Raw genomic sequence first — 22417 nt, 5'->3', positions numbered from 1 at the left:
TTAAGTTTGCTAGAAATCTGCAAAGAAGTTGTTTATCTCAGCCTTTTGGCTAAAATCAAGTGTAGTATCCAAGTGGAAGTAATCTGGAAAGGAATGGGTTTTTTGGCCACAGGAGGGAAAAACCCCTGTAAAATTGTACCTAAATCTGTAATTCATGTTTAGACTGCTATTCTACTGATCCTAATCATATGGAATCTGATCCACTGATCTCTGAGGATAGTGAGAGCTTATGGAATTAGAATCTCTCCTTTCTCCTGCTAAATATATTGTTGTCCACAGGAAAAAGGAGAATGAATTGAATTTAATGTACAAATCCAAAGTAGGGTCAGTTCATTCAAGCAACTGGCTGAAATTCCACTGATTGCAGTAAGTCTTTTAAATGACAACGTTTTTTCTGGACTGCAACTTGGATGCTAATTGGGAACACATGCCTTTCAGCTAATTTTTTTTTTAAATTGATCTGTCAATCACTAAACTGCGCAATCTCTTTATTCACTTACAGAGTTCTGGTGAAGGCATGTATGTAAAATCATATTATTAATATTTCAAAAATCTGTATTCGTATACAAGCTATAACAGGAATCTGTGACAAATGAAGACCCAAACATGATACTGTCCTTGTAATTAGTTTAGACAATTACACGATCAGTAGCTATAAGGGTAGTCAGCACATGGTATTTCCAAATATGCAGACATGTGTCTGACTACAGAGGATTTACAGTTCTTCCCTGCAACCTGTAACCACCACCCCAAAGTTGAAGGCCCCAAACTCTTTCTTTTTTAAAACTTTTTGTTTGATGCGTGATGCACATAAAAACAGGTAGAGCTTTAAGAGCATCGTTGTGGATGGCCACCACTTTTTAAACCATACCTCACAGATGTCCCTGCCTTTTCTATTATGTTCTTTTAGTTATTTGTGTGGTTTCATTAAAATTACTGTAGTCAGAAGTTGATATGGGCCACCACAGCAGATTCAAGAGCAGTATAGGCAAAATCAGGAAGAAACAAGAAAAAAGAAGGAAAACGACACCAAGAAGAGATCTGCTATGGAAATCAAATAGGCATCAACCAACTTCAAAACGACACACGCATTCAGTAAGGAGTGTCTTTTTTTCCACCGGGTCTTTGGAGAGCATTAAAAGTGTCATCCCAATTATTTTAATTATCACTTTCACATAAAATACAATATATCTTTTTAAAGAATGTGTTTTAAAAAATGTGTTGTAAAGAATGTAATGGATTGCGGCATGAAGTGAATAGATAAATTGTGAACAGTTTGTTATGGAATATTCAGAAGTTTTCTGTTCTTTGGGGCCTTCCCATAAAAAGCAAGGAAATGATAATGTAATACTAAAGCTGAGAACTGAGTGGGAGTGAACTCTGTTATGCCTTTGTTCTTTAATAAATTGGTTCTAAATTGATATTAAATATATAATAATTCCATGAACCCAAAATGATAGTAATGATAAATCTGTCCATAAAATCTCTGCTCATAATGTCTGCACAGACAGGTTTTTAATTAAATGAAAAATGAAGGTTATATTATTTTACCAATGAGCCTTCTGAATCCTTTACCAAAGCTGTGATTTTGGATTCTCTTACATCTTATCTGCCTGCCAGGCATGGATCATCACTCACTTCTATAGACTCAAAAAAGGAGATAGAAAGTCCTGGGTTGCTATGAGGCAGTTAGCTGTCACAGCATCACTCAAACGCGGTGAAGTTATCGCTGACTGCAGGAAGAAAGCAGGCTCTGTTAGAAGAAATGTAAAATAAAGCTGGGGACTGGGACGATTCCCACCAGTGTCTAGGAGGTAAATACTGTACTATGGTAAATACTGTCATATGGTCATTCCGGGAAATGCCATGGGAGAAAATGCCTCTGTATGAAGTGTGTGAGCACACAGGGCATTTTCAATGTTAAAGAAAAAAAAAAGTTAAAACACAACCAGCTCTCTTGTTCAGTCAATAAACCAAGTCTAAATCCAACCCTTTTAACTGTCCAGAATCTTAAATAGATCTTAAAATTAAAAACTCATTAAAAACTTGTCCGACCAGAAGTCTATGCCCAAAGGTTGACGTAAATATATTGCAGATTGTAGTTGTCCCATACATCCTATTCCATCATGGTCTCCCACCTCTCCTCCCCAAGTGAATTGAACTCTGCTGAAAATTTGCAGAACGGGTTTCCTAAGATGAAGTCAGAAAGAGAAAGAAAATAAAAAAGAGATGTTTGTGTGCAGTGCAGGGAGGGCAGTTTCAAACTCGTCCCACTGTTTTTGAATGTTTATGTCTGCCTTCACCCACAGAAGTAAACAGTGCTAGCGGTTGGTTGATTGACTCTTGCATAAATAACAAATAGCTTCTGTGAGATCGTTTCTTCTAATGAAGGGCAGAATTAGGATGAGCATAAAATCGAATTCTAATAGCATTAAGGGGAAAGAGAGTGAGTTTTTGTCGTAGGCATGTTTCCTTAACATATACACATGAGAAGCAATAGAACATGTGTCAGTAATGGAATACAGCAAAAATACAGATGATAACCAGATATGTCAAAATATAGTGTTATTTCATTGGTTGGTTTTTAGCTTAAAACCTTCCCAGGCTATCACCTCTTGCACTGACTTTTCTGAAATGTGATGACTGCCAGAATATGTTCTGTTTTAAAATTTGGCTGCCTGTGAAAATGCTATTTCAACCATTTAACTTCATGTAAACACAAGAAACTAGTTTCCTTCCCCCAGTCATTCAACAGCCAAAGGGGGGGCGGGGGGAGGAGTCCCACCAAACCACTACTATGGAATTTTGAGAAGATCTGAAATCTACCTATTAAGTGAATATGCTATGTTTTATGCTTTCAATATGGGAAATAAAAAATATTTTTGAAATAATGCTAAAAATATGGTGATTCTGTGGGCCCTGCAGGAAATTCCATAACATGTCCAGTCTATATCATGGCAGCAGACAGCAGTAATTGAATGAGTTCCAGTCTGAACATCTCCAGATGTTCCATAGACATTGTGTAGAATATCATACATGAAAAAGATAGGACATTCTGTACAAAGTAACAATGTGTGCAGTTTCTTGTTCACATTTAGCTTTTATTTGTGTAATATTAAATATTTTCTTGGACTTCCAGTTGTTACAATAACCACAAGTAACTGCCTGGAGTTTCTTAATTAGGTTGGGGAAGTGACAGAACCCACATGTACTGCAAAGCCTGACACTGTAATTAAGAGCAGACTAGCACTTTCTCCTTGGACCATCGTCGGTATGGATTGCCCATCACTGAGTGCAGCAACAGATGACATCATCCTCCCACTCCCAGCTCATCACAAATGCACCCCTGCCTGCATGTTGAAGTTCCACTCCACTTTAAATGCGTTGTTTTTCATCCTAATCGGTCTTAAGCTCTTCCAAGTAGATGGTCTGCAGCACGTCTTTCTGATCTAGTGACAACCCCATCTCTGATTAATTCCACTGCTTGTCATGCACCTTCCCTTCCAGCAGCTGGTTACTGTCCTGTGCAGTTGCTGTTTTTTAATTATATTGCAATTGATCGAACAGGGCCTATTAAGTCAAAGAACTTTCCTCACCTGTGTTTTCCCACCCACTGTTATCACCTCATTCAACCCTTACATCTCCCTGGGAGCACCGTTTTGGTTTCTCCTGGATCTGGGTGAAGCATGCTCCCCTTGCTTTCCTATTCTCACAATACCGGAAAGTTTTCCTTTCCTTTTTTTTCCCTCTAAAGGGCAACATAAGGCACTTTGGAACATTACTATAAAGTTTCAGTAAATGTTACTTTGCTTCTATGAAGCTGAATGCAGTTCTTGCTGCAAAATTTCCATGGACCTACCATGAAATGTAGGAATGAAGGAACAACCTGTACCCTTTGCTTTAATCAGTTTAGCATCGATGAAATAATAATACAATAAATGGAGAAAAAACAAAGAAATGATTAGTATCAAAAGAGAGAACATGGGAAGGGAGTATAAAGGGATCCATGTGTGCAAACATCTGGAAAAGCAAAGGAAAGGCACAGGGACTAGTGAGGCAAAGGCAGGCACTGGTAGATTGGTCAATTCAGGAGCCAGCCAGTTAGATTTGCCTTCCTTGAACATATAGGAAAGATAAGTTACAGGGGAACAACCAATCAGAACCTATGGTAGCCATAGTCTGAGCACCAACCCAGCTTCATCACCAAATCACTGCAGTCTGGATTAGAATGCTTAAATTCAGTTTCAGAAACATCTGGGAGCAGCATGGAAGACAAGCGACTTAGAATCACCCTAAGATTGAAGAGGCTGCTCAAGTGGAGAAGGATACATGATAGCTATGGAGTCCTTGGGGTTCTCTGAGCTTGGTTGTTTTCTTGAGAACATTTTGTAATGAAATGTTTGCAAGAAAACAACCAAGCTCAGAGAACCCCAAGGACTCCACAGTTCAACCCTGAGATACATATATTCTCTTCTGTTGATACATGATAAAAATGAAAATTCACTGTGAAGCTAAAATCTAGATGCTCAGATAATTTAGGGCACCAGACATAACTCAGGAGAGCATGTCAGTAACCAGGTATTCTGTTAGTCCCCTGAAAGAAGATGGTCCTCTGATTTGTTGCACCCTATAACTGAAAGGTGATTCAGTTCAAGTCCGTAGTAATCTGGGAAGTGCAAATTAGGCTGGGATTTGTTTTGAAATGCAGATTGAATAAAATGCTTCCCAATCCCTAATTTTAATTCATAGGAAGCTTCCTTGACCAGAAACACAGAGGGACGCAATTCTTCTGCCACACGTACAACTTCTCAATCCACTCCAGAGAGTGATGAAACTTTCTTGAATAGCCTTGGAATGCTAAGAGGAATGGGAGCTGCAGAAAACAAAGGAGCAGTCTCCTCCCCTGCTTTGATTCATGGAAATTAAATGAAAAAAGCCTTCTGTGAATGGAAGGATAAAGCTGGTCACAATCCAATGATTATATCTGATAACATTTATGGCCTGTTTGGACAAGGAGAAATCATGGAGATAGAAGAATGGAGGAGGTGGGTTCTCTTTGGATGGCTATGTTTAAGCAGTTAATAAACTACAATTGGTCGTGGATTTTTTAATTTAGATACCTATTCTCAGAAGATTGTTGGATTCAGTGACCCAAATGACCCCTTCCAATTTAATGGTTTTATGCAAATATTACTTTTGAACAGTGACAATTTTTGTTTGAATTCTACATAGTCAAGTTGAGGGATCCAGTGGAGGTCAGCATAGAAGCTTATAAAGTTGACCGCATCTGTGCTTTTTAATGGTGACATACTATACGACTGTATTCAGCTTCTATCTGAGCATCCTACATTTAAAGTCTTCTGGGTTGCTTTTTGAAATCCTTGAAATGACTCACATTCACTCAAGACCAGGCTGTGAATAAGTTTCCAATGGTTTTTACTAGACACAGAAAACAGATTCCAAATAATCCAACCCGAAGGAATGGCCAGATTTGTTCCCAGAACTGTTCTCCAACCCCACCCTATGATAAACAGAGTTGACATGATTCTGCAAGCAGTGGATATCATGTAAACTGCAGCACTCATGAAAGCGGGGTGAGTATTAATATTTACATACCAACTGGACACTCAGCACAATTGCCATGTACTGTGCTTGCATGAGCTCTGTTCCTTCTAAAAAACGTCAGAGGGAGCAGTGGAACAAATCCACCCCCCCCCATTACCCCTGTCAAATATGGGTGGAGACATAAGAATCAGCCTTCCACATACCATCCAAGGGCATTGCTGAAGCTGCATGATTATGAAGATGGACCAAAAGAAACAGTTATGGTCCCATGAGCCCAGTTCCTTCTCCTGAACATTTAGGGCACCTTTGAAGATTCCCCACTCTATCTGAGGACAGTGAACCTGGGAAGACAATTCTGCTGATGTTCTTTGAGGAGGTGTAACTCTCCAACAGTTCCTTAGGCAATGGCAGTTGCATTCCTTTTCTCCCCTTCTCCTTCTCCTTCTTTTATCTGTCGCTGTAACTGAACAAGCTTGGCTACCATTTCACATCCTGTGTTTTTCAGGGCAATGTGTTTGTGGTCAGGAGCCATATCCTTTTTTAATGGGTCAAGTAGATGTAGTGTGGCCAAGAAAACTTGCATTATGGGATAAGGCAGAAGTTTGGGTACATATGCCCTCTTGGGAATGTTTTTTTCTCCTTAGGATTTTTACGTCTGATGGCTGTATAAGACAGTTGAAATTCCTGCTAGCATTTGATAATAACCTTGCTGAAATGTAGAGTATGATTCTGGAGGGCTATAGCATTAACAAAAAAGGGACAAGAACATCATAGGCCGTGGATACTCAGTCCTCCTCTACAGAGTCCTAGATTAAACATAATTTAGATGTTTTTGATGGGGGATGAAGGAAGAGGGGGGACTGGAACATAAAAATAATAGCAGTGAGGGGGACGGGGAAAAGGAAAATCTCAGAAATATTCTCAGAAAATGTCATAGAAGATAATTTAGCTTAGGTCTACACCTGGGTGAAGTTGATGGAGAGTTCCTTCTTATATTTGTAATGGGAAGAAGGAATGACCTTGAGGGACAGGAGGAAGAGCCTTGCAGACCCCACAGAGGCATCTGAGTTGGCAGGGGAATAGCTCCTATGGTGTTCCAGGCAATGCAAATCAAGGCAAATATTGACTCCATCCCTCATTATGAATGGATACTGGCTTGCCCACCTGGGGTTTTTTTAAACAAAAGGGGTCCATTTTTCCTCCCTCTCCCCATGTTTGAAAACATAGCAAAAGTTTCAGAATGTCTACACAGAACGTACATGTACAATGTTCAATATCCATTTTAAAGCATTTCTGCTGTTTCCATTTTGGGGGGGGGGAGGAAGTTCTCCTCTTTTCTTTCCAAGCCACTCATCTTCACTATTAAGGGAATGTTAATGAAAGTAATTGCTAGTCCCAGGATTCTCAGACAGTAGGTCTCATTCTTCAAGGAACTCTGGATAAACTGGTATCACAGACATGTAAAGCCTCTTTTTTGAATGAAGAACATTTTATATCAGAGGGCAAAGAGTTACTCTAAATGTTTAACTATACATTCCTTTAAAAAGTTTTACGAATGACCTACTCTTCTGCTGGGCATTGCCTATATTAAAGTAAATACCTAGTGCCAACCTCTTATGAAGATGACTCTCTTTCTCATGCAAAAAATGGATATTTCATTTTATACTTCATACACAATTTCCTCCTTTGATTCTGCAATGCATGCGCCATTGAAAGGAAGAAAACCTTCTCAAAAGATCAATTTTCACTTCAGTTACCTCTTGTGGACATATCCATTAATTTGTGCCTTCCTTATATTGGTAGATACAGTATCCTGCCCTGAAGGAGTCTCAATTTTCTTCTGGAGGGCTGTTCAATTTTAGATTTACAAAAGCCTGGTAAAATAAAGCCACAGATAAGAATTGTTGAGAGAGAACAGTTGCAAGCATTCTAAACCCTCCTTGTAAACTGAAGGCACTTTTATTGAAAAATATAAGTATCTTTTGTGTAGGAAGTAATGTATGTCCTGCTTGGGTGGAGAATGTATATACTGTTACCATGGGGCAATTCATCCTTAACTTGTCTGTACAGAAAGACATAGGAATGTTTTGGATCTACTCTACTAATCAATGCCTGTTAAAAATATGCTGTGGGATCAGCGATACAGTCTTCTCAGTTACTCTCTAATGTGGAACAATAGGCTTTCATGAAAACGACAAGGAAACATTACCCAACAAAGACACCTTCTTTCTGACAATTTGGAAAAGGTGTGGAAAGGGAAGCATGGCAATAGCTGGGGAAAAGCGGTAGCAACTGATCCCTGCAATATATGAATGCCACTACAGCTTATGTTGAGTCAGCCGTGACCCTAAGAAGGCTCAGTGCAGCTGCTTTGCACATCTGTTCAGATTGGCTGTGCCTCCACCTCCACTTTGTTTTGGAGGCAGCTCTAGCAGAAATATTACATGTACGTGCACATGAATATGCCTACAACCTTGGAAACTCCCCGAAGCAGGAGTTTGCCTTCAGATGTGGCTACTTCAGTGCTTCAAGGAGGAGATGCTTTCAGAAGTTACCCAATGAATGTTTTGCAGAACTCTTATTATATATTATCAGAGTTCGCCACAGGACTGAAGAGTTTTCTCCCCTGCTATTGAATTGGTACTGATCTGTGTTTCATAACCTTGGCAACTTCCAGATGTGTGGACTTCAATTCCCAGAATTCTCAGCAGTAGCCAAAGTCACAAAGTTAGAACTGGCCAAAGAGGAGATCTTGATGTAGATGCTTCTAATGAAAAGGAGGAGGAGGAAGCGAAAGAAAGACAAGGCAACTGATGCTAAAAGGGGGGTGCACAAGAAACTGGGCCTGTGGCTGGACACAGCCCCAAGTTGCATTTAGAGGCCCTGATTGTGATCGCTGAAAGCTGACATTACAGTTTCCTGGCATTCTGAGCTGAGAAACAGATGAGAACTTAGAAGAGGTATATCACGATTTTAAGTACACCCAACTGCTTGCAGAACTAGCTTGCAGAAAGGAAGAGTTTGATGATGGACAAACATTTCTAGGAGTTGAAGGCTCCAGCCAAGAGATCAGCCAAGAAGGGTTCTCATCTTGTAGTTCAAGTATGAATGGATGAATATTAGGACTACTCAAAGGCTGGAAAATCATCAAAGAACCCAAGCAAGCTAGTTAATGTGTTGGGTGTACCCATGTATGTGATTGTCCATGGGTTAGTTTGTTCTAATTCAAGGTGGCTACTGTGCAAATTATATCTTCATTCCTTTTTTCCTTTTTACATTTAGTTTCAATGTCTTAGTGAACTGATTCTAAATCTTCATGTGCATCTGAAATATATATTTGACTTCTTACTCATAAGCTATTGCAAAAAAAGGAGTAATCCAAATAATTCTGGATGTTGCAGTATCAAGAAAAAAACTTGGGGTTTATGAAAACAAGGGCTAGTGGCATTAAATGTAGGAGAATTTTCTTCTTCAGTTTTGTTGCTCTTTATAACATTTGTCATGCAAGTCAGAGCTAGTAATTTCTTTTGAAATTAAAATCAGGCGCCAAGACTTCAAAATAAAAATAGAGTTGTCTGCTCCTTATTTTGTTTGCTATTTAGAAGAGTAAACATTACCTTGATAACTATCAAGCTTTGAAATGGACACCCTCCTTGGATAAATGGCCAAAGTTAACACCTCAGTTGGCACCGAGGCTTCAGTCTGTCTGATTTTAAGTCCCCAAATATAGAAAAGATTGCTTTAAAGGTTGGAGGTTATCCTCCTGTGAAGTAGAACAGATCGCTTGCTTAATTTCACAACGGGTTTTGATGTTTAGGGTTGGAATTAGACAGTCTCTTCTTAGCCACTAGCAATGGTTAGTGCTACAGTGAGGTGAAGTTAGATAACCTGGTTTTATTGGGGGAAAGTTTTTTTTAAAAAGCCATGGCTATTCTCTCAAACTAAAATGGCCTCTGGATGGTTCATTCTGCATTTTAGAGAAAGACCCTAAAGATTTCCTCTATAAAATTCTACTGTTCTGTTGCTATGTTTGTCTCTATATTTATACTCCTTTCTCGGAGGGCTCCAGATAGCATACATGGGACTGCCCCTTAATTTTGCTTACTGTATTATGTGATGCTTCAGAAAGGACCTAGGAGGGGATTTTTGAAATGTGTGTGTGTGGGGGGGGGGGGCACACCCCTCTTTAAAACTTTGTTTTTTAGGCTTCCGAGCGTACACAGTACTAGTATGGCTCTCACAATCTCTGAGCTGTTTTTTTCCCATCCTTTCCAGATTCTGAGGAAGTCTGAGAGCTACTTAGAGCACAGTCCATGGGTTTTATGTGTATCAAAACAGGTAACTTGGCTGTTGTGTCATCATGATCAAAGTCCTGCCTATTTGCATGTGGGTATGACATCAACATGTGCGGTTTTGATCAGAATGCAGTAACTGCCATCTTACCTGTTTTGATAAACACACACCCTGCGATTGTTGTTGGAGCCCAGAAAACCTGAATATTTATGAATATTAGAAGAACTTTGTTGGCAAGTCTATCCAGTATTTGGTATGTTATAGTAACATTTAGATTAATGTGAGACATTTTTTTGGGGGGGGTCCCTTTGTGCAACTTTTGGAAGCTGCAGGCGGTACCAGATTAGAGGGGGAAATGGAGCATGCAAACATTATAGCTGTGCTGAAGGAATTACTGTGGCTGTCACTGAGCTTCGAAACCAGATAAAAGGTTTTACTTTTGGCATCTAGAGCTCTGAAGAACTTGGGAGCAGGCCATTTAGTGGACAGTCACTAAAATCATCCTCCACTAAAATCTAAATTTAAAGTTGCCAAGGTTGAGAAACACGGCTCTAATGTTTCAGATGGGACTCTTTTCCTGACCATCTTGGAAAAAAAAATCCATCACCTTCTAAACAATCAATATGTGGTTTACTCTTAAACTACTAACACTTTCTGCATACTGCAGACATCTTGAGGGAATATAGACTATTGGAAATGAAAATTTCTACTAAATGTCTAAAGTAAGCTCTGGGGTAAAGAGGGAGATATAAAATGAAGAAGCAAAAGTGAGAAGGTGCTAAATTCCTCTTAGCATACAACAACTTCATAATTTCCTGATTAACCTTACAGCTCTAGATTTCCTAATTTTCTAGAAAATTTGCCCTGGGAAATTTTCCTCTGAGTCTGAGTTTGTCCTAACTGTGAAATGCTAAGTTTAATACATATATATATATATATTCGTTCTTGGGTTCTCTTCCTCTGCTTTTTGCAACTGTAGAGTGTAGAGTGTATGTAGAGTTGCCCACTTTGGGTGGGCTGGTTTGCTTGCATTTTCAGTGGACCTGCTCCTTTCCCTTAAAAATGTCAGCTGCCTATCATGGAGAAATTTAAATGGTGAAGATGTTTCCAGAACGGAGATAAAGCAATGTTTAATTTCTGCACATTGGTGAGCTGTTAAAAGGCTAAGGAGCAGATGTCAGTAGAAATATGGTAAACCTCATCCATGTCCAGAAATCCCAGGGGAATGAAATGATCTTGTGAATTTCTGCCTCTTATGCCCCTGAGAAAGGTAAAGAGTCCATCTGGGAAAAAAGGGGGCTGAAATCCCAGTTCTAATTACACCCCATACATGAAATCATGAAATGAGATAAGTATTGATCGTATTCCACTCAAGGGAGTAAAACATAGGGAGTGAGATGACACTATTTCACATTATATGCCAGTAACCCATTCCATTTATGACATTTTTCACAAGTGTTCTGTTTAGGTAAAATGTAAATAACTGGAAAAAAAAAAGAACAGTTTTGTTCTAGGGCACCATTTAAGTAATGCAATCAAGCAAACACATAAATAGATCAGATGCACCCAATTTCTTTCTTCTTGGAGACAGTCTGACATAGTCTGTATACATTATGGAGAAGATTTGGGGCTTTCAGCTGACATGTTTAACCATAGTTTATGGAAGTGTTTCTCAACCTTAGCAACTTTAAGATATGTGGACTTCAACTCCCAGAATTCCCCAGCCAGCATGGCTGGCTGGGGAATTCTGGGAGTTGACGTCCACGTATCTTAAAGTTGCTAAGGTTGAAAAACATGGTTTATGGAATTCACTCATTTTGCGGGAGGTATTCTCACAGCCTGGTGGGCTAAAAAGTAGTGAACCAGCCTGTGGTTTGGTGTCTCATGCAAATTCCAATTTTGCTCCATTTCCCTTCTGATCCCACTCCAGTTATTAATTGGGCTCTGCATGACCCGCTCGGCCCTTTCACAACTGGTATGCCCTGCTTCAGGAACTTGCTGATTAGAAGGCTGATTATGTGTTGGGGTGTGTTAGGGAAGGGGAAGTGGTTTTTCTATTATTGCTGGCTGGAGATCAAGGGCTTTTAAAAATGTTGCGGAGTCTATTTAGGAAGTGTATTTGTTTACACAGCCCTTGACAGCTGTGGTGTTAATAGAAGGGCAGCTCTCATTTAAAGGTACAGGATACTGCAAATGGCTGGTTTGACCCTGCAGTCAAACTCATACATCTTCTAGACCTCTGTCAATCCAAGGAATGAAACACATAGAGGTCTTACAAGGCTTTGTACTTGTGGGCGTTTCAGGAACGTTAGCAAATTCATCACAGTCAGGCAGGGTGGAATTAAAGACTTTAGAGGCCCAAGGCTTGGAGGCCCTTCCTGCTGTCAGCCCTTGATTAAGACTGCAGATGGATTTCTGCAAAATGGGATGTTAAAATTACACGTTCAAAATAAAAGCCTGGACTAAACATTATAGAGATATCTAGAATACAAAAGTTGCCATGCAGTGAAAAGCTGTGTAGGAGAATAACCCTACTGGCCTGATGTACCTGTGGGGGAACACAGAATTTGTAAGCCTAAGGGGGGACTAGGCCCCCCAAAATCCCCTCTGCTTAATCTATCTAGCTGTTGGCTAACATGGAACTAATGGGTAGGCCAGCCTGCTTGAAAACCCCATTAGCCAAGCTACCCATCAGCTAAGATGGAGCTGGGTTGGATTAGAGGTGACCTGCCCAACTGAAAGCCCTGTTGGTCCAGCTAATGTGAGATGCTCTCTGTTGGATGGGGTGAGGAAGGCAGATAGAAGAGTCTTTTTGCTTCCACGTTCTGAGATTGCTTGCCCATTGCCTACTTCCACCTGCTGCTTACCAGTCTGCTGGGGGGTAGGGAGGGTGTCCCGTTTCTTCGGCTCAGTGTAGCTGCATACTAGCTATTGGCATAAGTCTACGGTATAATTCTTCATGGTCAGCCAAAGATGAGGGTCCTTTTTTGTTAACCCGAATCTGCTTTTAACAGAAGCCTGATATACAAAAGGTTGGCAAGTAAAACTTTTCTTCTATATTTCTCAATGAGGAGAAAAGCTCCAGCATGTGGATTCTGAGTACTGGGGTACTGTTAAATGTGCCCCCCACAGATAAGCTGACCCTTGAAATTTTTGTATGTTTTAATTTTCACAATTGGCTTATCTGTGGGTGGTGCATTGTTCATGGTATTTTGGTTAAAAATGTGAGGGTCTGCTTATCTACGGATGGGCTTATTCACAACTATATTCAAGATATATGGGTACTTTTAAAAAGCTGAGGGAAAAACCTACCATACATACTTGCGGATAAGCCCATCCGTAGATAAGCTGAACCCAATTTTTTGGGTGTATTTGGGCACCTAAAATTGTTGGCTTATCTGTGAATATATATGGTAGTCAAATTTCACTTGCCAGAATTTTTTCCCCCAAGATAATAAATGCATACTGTAATCAAACTACTTTCATCACAGGATGTTAGAATGGAGTTCACCCTAGGTGCTGAGACTGGATAGAAAAAAGAATTATTATTTTAAAACTCAATTTCCTGGAAAGGGTTTGTGAAATATATGAGAATGTATTGCAAAAATCATGCAGTACATGTTTTATTTAAAAGCAGAACTTAAGGTGTAAAAGGCATCACATTAATTTTCTAAGTATGGGCAGAAAAATCAGAACTCGCTGCTTCAATATGCTTTAATGGGAAGTCATCCTCATGGAATTCAACAGGATTGTCTCTTAGAAGGAAATGTTCTGAACAAATAACAACAGGTATTGATAAGATATAACTGGAAAATGAACAAAACTTCTACCAAACCATTTTCCTTGAATTTACCAAATCTATTTTATGGAGTTTTGAGCCCACCAGCTCTAATCCTGGCCAGAATTAACTTGTCATCTGCATCATAATCAAACTGGTGTCAGAACAAGGCAACATGATTGGGTGGGGAGAAAGGCACCAATAATAGCAAGCCTGGGCACATTGGATAGGTTGTATTCAAACTTTAATTTTCTCTTATTAAAATCTGTTTCAGGCAAGGATAGGTCTATTACACCTCTGGCTGTTTGCTGCCATCCAGATCTACTAGCCCTACTGAATATGACTCCAGAAAGTTGAGTGTGACTTCCAGAGCCCTTCTATAGATTGCCATTGAAATGTAATTTTTATTATGGAAGAAGGGAGAAATTATCAAACTCATCAGGAGTATTATATTAACTGTATTTAATTAAATGCCAATTAAATCAAGTTTAATATTTGTTGTGGCTCAGACCATGGCTTTGCAGAATGTATCCCTAGACACCGGGAAAGTATGGCCATTATCCTGAGAAAAGTTGTATATTACTGGTTTATCTGAAAGACCACACTCATTCCACATTGATAGAGTATGGTTTTTATGGCATGCATCTGGTTGTGTGAATGTAGTGATAATCATAGTTTGCTTAACGGTGATTTGTTGAATAAACCTTAATTAGTTGAGTTTGCTCATACTCCAGTACCAAATCAAACAAATCACATTATTGTGTGAACTAAGTCATTGAAAACAAGGAAGTCATCATATTTGTTTTAAACTAGTATGCATAATATTACGAGGTCAGTGTATTAAGCAGCTTTGTTTTTAATCTTACACAAATATCACCAAATCTGTATCTCTAGTCATCACAGTTTTTCAGTGATGGGCTGTTAAGATTCTCTTCCTTTCTTTGTTTCTTTTGAATAACAACACAGTTTAAAATAAGCTTTCCCTACAATAGAAACACAGTGGTTGAGTTTTGTTTCGGTTTTTCTTTGGTGGGGGGGTGCCTTCCAGTCAGTTTTTGACTCCTGGGTACTGCCTGGACTAGTTCCTGCAATTTCCTTGTCAAGATTTCAGAAGTGGTTTGCCATTGCCTCCTTCTCAGGGCTAAGCGGGAATGACTGGCCCAAGGTCACCCGACTGGGTTTTTTGTGCCTAACGCAGGAGTAGAACTCACAGTCTCCCAGTGTCTAGCCTGGTGCTTTAACCACTACACCAAACCGGCTCTCTTAGTTGGGGAATACTCACTTGTTAAATTCTGCTGCCCTTAAAGAGACAAGAGCAGAGTGACTAGAAAAACAAGTCATTCTTAGGCATTTTATTACATCACAACTGATTTAGGGGCAATCTCTCTGGAGTTTTCCTGAGCCTTAAAATAATATTTTCAGCTTCTTTTTCCCTGTAAAGCAGTTTCAGATTGGAGCTCATGTTTGCACAATTGTGGAGATAGGCCTTGCTAAAATGTATACATTAAAGAACTTGGAACAATTATTTATATCCTAAACACATTGCCGTGCAACCACAGTTTTGGTGGCATGATGTATTACTCAGACAGGGAGCAAATGGAACCATCAACCCAGTGATTTATGCTTGAAGTACAAAAAATCTCAGAGCCTAACAATTCAGTTGATATAATCCAAGCGAGACTATTTATTTTTGTTGCTATTGTTATTATAGTTCTTTTAAAAACAACACAATTAGTAGCATTATTAAAACAGTCTATATATTTGTTTATTTGGCTGTCTCTTGTTATAAAAAGCACGCAGAGCTTTAGTCAAGTAACTTTCTGTCTCCTACCCAAATACAGAGAATATTTTCCATAACATTTCATCTACTGAGAAAATCCAATCACAGTGAACAATTGCAAGTTTCAAATACATGGCACAAAACTAGAGCAATAAGATGAATTTATGTACCTTAGAAGGATGTTTATTAAAGATGGATAAATTAATGGAGAAACGTTGAGACATGTACATGCTGATAAAAAGATCATGGAAGGAACGAATGTTTGTCAGAAGAAATAAAATGGCTATGCATAGTTTCCCTACTTTGTAATATGGAAGATAGAATTGGGCATTTCAGGAGAAACATACAAGTAAATTGAATGCAGTGACAATGGGATACTTAAGAAGTGTGTGTGTGTGTGTGTGTGTCTTTGGTGAAAGAAGAAAAGATAGGGCCAAGAATGAATGGATGCTGAAAGAACGTGAACTAAGTTCAAAAGTAAATGACAAATATGAAAAGGTGATTCGAAGTGATTTGGTCATATATAGAGAATGAATGAGTATCAGACCACAAAACTAATACATGAAGGAAATATATGAAGGATAAGTGAGTGGGCTGAGATGTAGTGGAAGACAGTGAAAGTTGTGGCTGGATGGAGTGCATGAGGTCCTCAGAAACAGAGATGTGAGAAGTTTAAAAGGGAAAAAAAGCAATGTATGAACTGGTGGATGAATGTGGTGGCAGCAAGAATGATTAGCAAGGTGTTGCCTAATATAATCTGATACAATAGCAGAAAGATCTTTAAAAGTGATGACTAGCACTGAACTGGAGCCAGAAATAGCCAGCAGCCAATAGAGAGACTTCAAGAGAGGTGTAATTCTACTCTGACAGGGTTGTGCCATCAGAAGCCATTTTAAACCAGGTGTAGCTTCCAAGTCATCTCCACAGGCAGCCCCAGGTAGGGTACATTACAGTAATCAAGCTGTGTGGTGATCAGGGCACAGGGCATCCTGGTTGAGATAGGGTTATAACTAACATATTTCAACAGGACCTGAGATTCCAGAAGACCCCAAGATGAACACCAATTCTGGAAGAAGAACTACCCCATCAAGAGTAACTACCAATGTTAAAGGAATATCCCAGTGTTCACTGGCAACAAGCATCTGGGATTTAGTCTGGGCTTGTTTCATCCCATCCAGATTCTAATCACATTTAGACACCAATTCAGGACATCCAAGGCATCTCCACTTTGGCCTAGGGTAGCGATATCTGATTGAGTGTCTTTGACATATTGGTGACACTTACCCTGACCCATGGATGACCTCTCCCATCAACTGTACGTAGATATTAACTAACATAGGGAAGAGGACTGAACCCCGAGGCACCCCAGAATAGAGCTCCCAAGGGCTTGATTGTTGCTGCTCCTCCAACACCATTGTAGGGACAGCTGAAGTAGAAGTGGAACCACTGAAGAACTCCCAGCTGCTGCAGGTGGTCCAGAAGGACACCATGTTTAAAAAGATGTCAGTTTGTGCATGATAGAAAACACTGTATAAATTGCATTTTACTATTAAAAAATGTATAATAGCATATGCACTTTAGGAGGACTACATACAGACAAGTGCATGTTAGCTGAAACGGGCATGACAATGTGAATAAATATTTGTGCAAATCTTTTCTCAGCTGAAAGCTGCAGTAGTGCCTGAAATATTACCTTTGTCTAATGTGGGCTTGTAATTACTGCCTAACCCTGGAATGGATAGGCAACTGCTTCTGGAGGGCAGAAAATACTGCTTACTCACCTTCAAAGTGACCTCAGGGCATGTTTCTTGGTTCTACTTCTATAATACACTTTTCCCTGTTATGTCACCTTGAGGTCTCCTGTCTCTTTGGGCTAGAGTGTTTCACATTGTTGTAGATTAAGCTCAGCAGTTAATTGACTGCTTTGCAGAAGAAGGACTGCCCTTTCAACTGAGTCAATGCTTAAATCAGCTCTTGTACTTTTTAGACCTCCCCTTTGCCCTGACTGCTACAATACCACAGTAAGTATAACTTTTCCTTTTAAGTCAAACGTTGCTGCTTTGAAACTAGCAGAAACTTTCATTATTTTCCTTTCTGAGTTTCCTCTTTCTCTCTGTGCTTTATTTTTTTTAAATAAATGCAGTTCTACCATGTCACCAATTTACCAATCAGTCACCTGCAATAGAAAGGTTTTACACTTAGCTCCCAAATAGCCAGATCACCTATGGGCCATTGTTAAAAGAAGCTGAACTCTCAGTGTGATGCTGCTGGGTGCTTATGGAGCTGTTGGAAATAGACATTATCTCTACCAACAGACACTGGAGCCCAACTAATAATTAGCCTTTGCTTTTTAAAAAACATAAAGTAAATTTCTACACAGATTCAGGCATTTACACAGATCTTCTCAGACTCAATATACCTGAAGTGAGAATGGAAAATCTCCTGCATGCCCCAAAATATGTGACAGTTTTCTTAACAGCGTAACTGAATTTAGCTGGAGTAAAAGCGTATGCTGCTTTGTACACCCAAAGAAAGATATGGGTTACATTTAATGCTTTGGCTCATTATATAACAAAACTCTGGATAACATCTGGCTGTTTCTAGAATGTGATTTAAACAAGGCAAGCCCTGGTTGGGGGGGAGGATCCTATTTTACAGCTTTATCTAAACCTTTTCAATCCTTGAAATGTTCTCTCTCCAACCAGCTATCCAAGCAGCTGGATAATTACTTCTGGCATCAAGTGGACATGTCTGTTTTAAATTCTTTCCTGAACCAGGACCTGAGAGGTTTTCAGCATCAGGAAGCTCAAATTCTCAACTGCTGTCACAAGTTTACTTAACAATAATGGCAAATCAAGAAATGAGTCCAATATTCCTCTGAGCGTTCTTTCTCTTTCAAGTAACCTCCCCCAGTAATTAAATGCTCTTATTTATTTATTCATTCAATTTATATAGCCACCATCTCACTTTTACGTGACTCTAGGCAGCTTACAAAAAAACAAAATACAGAAAATACACAATATAAAAAAGCAAATTAAAATATAACACATCGCAGCTGGGCATAGTCTAACCAATCATCCACACAACCAGGAGGTGGCCTCTAGCCCATGCCCAGGGCCCCAGGTTTGGACACAAAGCCAAGTTTTCAAGGCCTTATGAAAGGCCAACAGGGATGGGGCCAATCTAATCTCAGGGGGCGTCAGTGCTCCCAGGTAAACCAGATAGGAAACATGACTAGATGAGCTAATTTTACTTTATTGTAAGGCTACATTAACAGAATCTTGCAAGTCGGAAAGTACAAATCTCCCGCTATCCCTATTTACCACCTGAGTAGCTAGGGCTGGTCCTTCGTAAGTTTCTTTTTCTGGCCATTACCCTGTTGCAGACTCCTTTCTCTTTTATCTGATCATTCCCTAGGTGGCATCTCTTCCCCCTGACTTCCAAGGTCACCTTCACATTCCATCTCAGGGGGAACGATGTTCCAAAGAGTGGGTGCCATGGCAGAAAAGGCTGTCTTTCTGGGCCCCACCAGCCAACACTCCCTAGCCGACAGTACCTGGAGCGCGCCCTTGCTGCCAGATTTGGTAGGACAGGTAGAAACAATTGAGGAGAGACGGTCTTATAAGTAACCCATCCTAAGCCATGAAGGGCTTTAAAGGTATGTATGAATTATTGGTGCTTCCAACTGTAACAGTGATAACATTTTGGGCTTGTCCATTATTTAAGTTCAATTATATTTTAATGTAACATTTCTCCAGTTCCATGTACTTTCCATTATATTTCTACATCTCTTTATGTTTGTATTTTTTTTTAAATAGATCTGCATTAAAATGTATTTGCATTTTCTTCTGCATTTCTCCTATTCTGCATGTAGTTTATCCTAATATACACACTTGGCTATGTCTTTTTCCAAATCTAAATATTGCTTGTATAACATTTTAAGAGTATATTCTCCCCTAGTGCATATATTTGTGGATACACTGAAAGAGAAATACAATTGGAACATGGAATATGAGAAAGAAACTACAGGAATGAAGGGTTCCAAATTGGTTGTTTTTTGGGGGGAGCAAGTATGGGCCATTTTAATTGAGAAGATTACATTATAAACTATTTATATGAATCCATATGAAAGAATGGTGTAGCGTTAAAAAAAATCATGAAGCATGAGCTTGGCTATAACTCAATAAATGACAGAATCATATATATTAGAATTAGTAAATATCCAGGAAACATCTACTAATGGAATGCAAAAGATGATAAAAGGAGGAACCTGGAATAACAGAATTATTTGAATTTTGTAAATGCAGTCATACAGGGGATAGGATAATAGAGTTTTATGAAGAGAATTCTTGGTTTACTGCCAACACCTGCTTCAGGCAACATAAACAAACATGGACATCACTGAATGGTCAACATCAGAATCAAACAAATTGACCACATGAGAGGGAACAGAATACAGGGAAATGCAATTCAGTCAGCCAGGACACTTCCAGGAACAGACTATGAAATAGATCATGGTATCAAATATAGAGGTTATAGTTAGAAAACTAAAGAGCACTTTTCCAAAAATTTGACCACAAGGATTATCTACTCCAGTATTTCTCAGCCTCAGCAATTTTAAGCTGTGTGGACTTCAACTCCCAGAATTCTCCAGCCAGCATGCTAAACCATCCCCAAGACATGATTGTTCAGCCTCTTTTTAAAAACCTCCAGAGATAGAGAACCCACAATTTCCAGAGATAGACCGTTCCACTGCTGTACAGTTCTTATTGCCAGAAAATGTTTCCTTACATTTAAATAAGGTATAGGTAGCTGCAACCTGTATCTATTACTGTATTTCTCATTCTAGTTATTGTAGCCGTGGAAAGTAGTTCCTGACAGTCTTTCCTGAAACTTTCATTTAGGTGCCTGTACATGGCTATCATGTCTCCCCTAAGTCTTCTTTTCTTCAGACTGAACATTCCAAGTTCCTTCAACCTGTCCTCAGACTTATACAAAAGAAAGCTTCAGGTGGGCTGAGAAAAGATAAGAGATATTGTTAAAAAATCAGACTAGAAAGAAAATTACCTCCCTTTCAAAGAGGAAAATATCTAAGTGGCTTTCAGATAATCTATCAGAAATACTTCGAAGAAGAAAGAAACATGATGGCTGAAGGCTTATAAGGAGTCTCAGTCAAGAACGTCAATAAATAGAAGGAAAATCACAAAAAAGGGAAATGAGAGATGTTTTTAATAAGGTCATAGAAATTACATAAACTAGTTTTAGCTGTGTTTCCTTTTCTTTTTCTTATCTCAAGCCTTTAATTTCTTTGGCTTAGGGTATCTTGCTCCTTTTCTGCAGTGTGCACGGCACTGCTTATCCCAAAAGGAAATACGTTGATGGCTACGTCTGCAAGTATGTGAGAGAAATCACAGGACTGTTATTACAGCTAAGATCGGAACGTTCAAGAATAATCACAGAAGGGGTCTACTAGAGGCCACAGAAGTTAAAGGAAGATGTGAAGACCATACTGAAACCCTTTGCAAACAGGATGATAGAATGGCAGGATCATTTGGAGAAAAAGAATATATTCAGGAATGGACTAAAAAGTGCAACAGACTTCAAAAAGGCAAGTACCAAGGACTGATAAAATAGAAAATATATAAAATAATAAATAATACTAATAAATAAATAATACTAATAAATAATTTAAAATAATAAATAAATACTAGATAAAATGATGCAGAGCCAGCTTGGTCTAGTGGCTAAGGCTTCAGGCTAGAGAGTAGGAGACTGTGAGTTCTAGTCCTACCTTAGGCACAAAGCCTGTTGGGTGACTTTGGGCCAGTCACTCTCTCTTAACCGAACTCGCCTCGCAGGGTTGTTGTTGTGGGGAAAATAGGAGGAGGAAGGAGTATAAGGTATGAGCTATTTATAAAAATAATAAAGGCAGGATAAAAAAATCTTAAAAAAAGAAAAAATCCCCTAACTGTTGAAATCTGTAGGAAAAGAAGGAGTCAGTGATAACCATAAACAATGGAACAAAACTGTGCGGCATAGAATTGGAAAAAAAAAAAAAAAAGAATCAGTGTTTGTACTAATAGTAAAGAAGATAACCACAAAAGAGTGCCCAAATTACCAAACCATCACTTGTGCAAGTTAAGTTTGTCTTAATATCTTACAAAAAAGAATAGAACCAATACACACAGAGAGAAGTTGCGAAATGAACAAATCTGAGGTACATGAGATCAAGTGACTAGCATAAAATGATTACAGCAAAAAACAAGTGAATACAAGAAAGATCATCTTTACTTCATCTGTTACAGTAACACAGCCTTGACTGTGTAGTTCATGCCAGAATGATACTTTAATATACAGAATAAACTTTGCAACACACAAGGAGGTCCTGTCAGATATGAATTTAGAGAAACAATCTGGTTTAGAATAAGAAAGGAAGAATGCATTTTGTCACCATATCTGTTTAACTTATACAGGGAGAATGGTACAGTTGGATGAAATAAAACGTGGTGGTTGAACCACTGATAGTGTGAGGAATGCTGATGACACAACTTTGTTAGCTGAAAGTAAAGAAAACCCATAAGAGCTCATTATGAAATAAAAAAATGGAATGTGAGCAATCCAAGTTAATGTTCAATATTAAGAAGATAAAGGTAATGGCAACCATCATGCTTAGAGAATGTCACAGTTGATGGTGAAGGAGCGAACATAGAAGATCACTTTGTTTTCTTGCGCTCAGGATTAGAAAAAAGCGAACAGTGGGCTGGAGCAGGAAAGACAAAGCTCATTCTAGACTGGAAGGAATGACAAATTTAAACAAAATCACCAGAACCATTAAAGCAACACTATTTCTAAAGTTAAAATATGGTGGTGAAAGCTGGAAACTGAGAAGGCATGGGGGAAAGAAGAGAGATGTCTTCATATTACTGATTTGGGGATAATTACTAAGAGAACCAATTAATCCTGGACAAATTAGAAATTACTTCCTGAAGAGATGATCAGCA

Source organism: Python bivittatus, unplaced genomic scaffold (genome assembly GCF_059951505.1).
Source record: "Python bivittatus isolate LINGU-HERP-01145 unplaced genomic scaffold, Pbiv_v1 ctg000570_np1212, whole genome shotgun sequence".
Classification (NCBI taxonomy): domain Eukaryota; kingdom Metazoa; phylum Chordata; class Lepidosauria; order Squamata; family Pythonidae; genus Python; species Python bivittatus.
The sequence above is the reverse complement of the archived record's forward strand: the minus strand, read 5'-3'. Positions refer to the sequence as shown.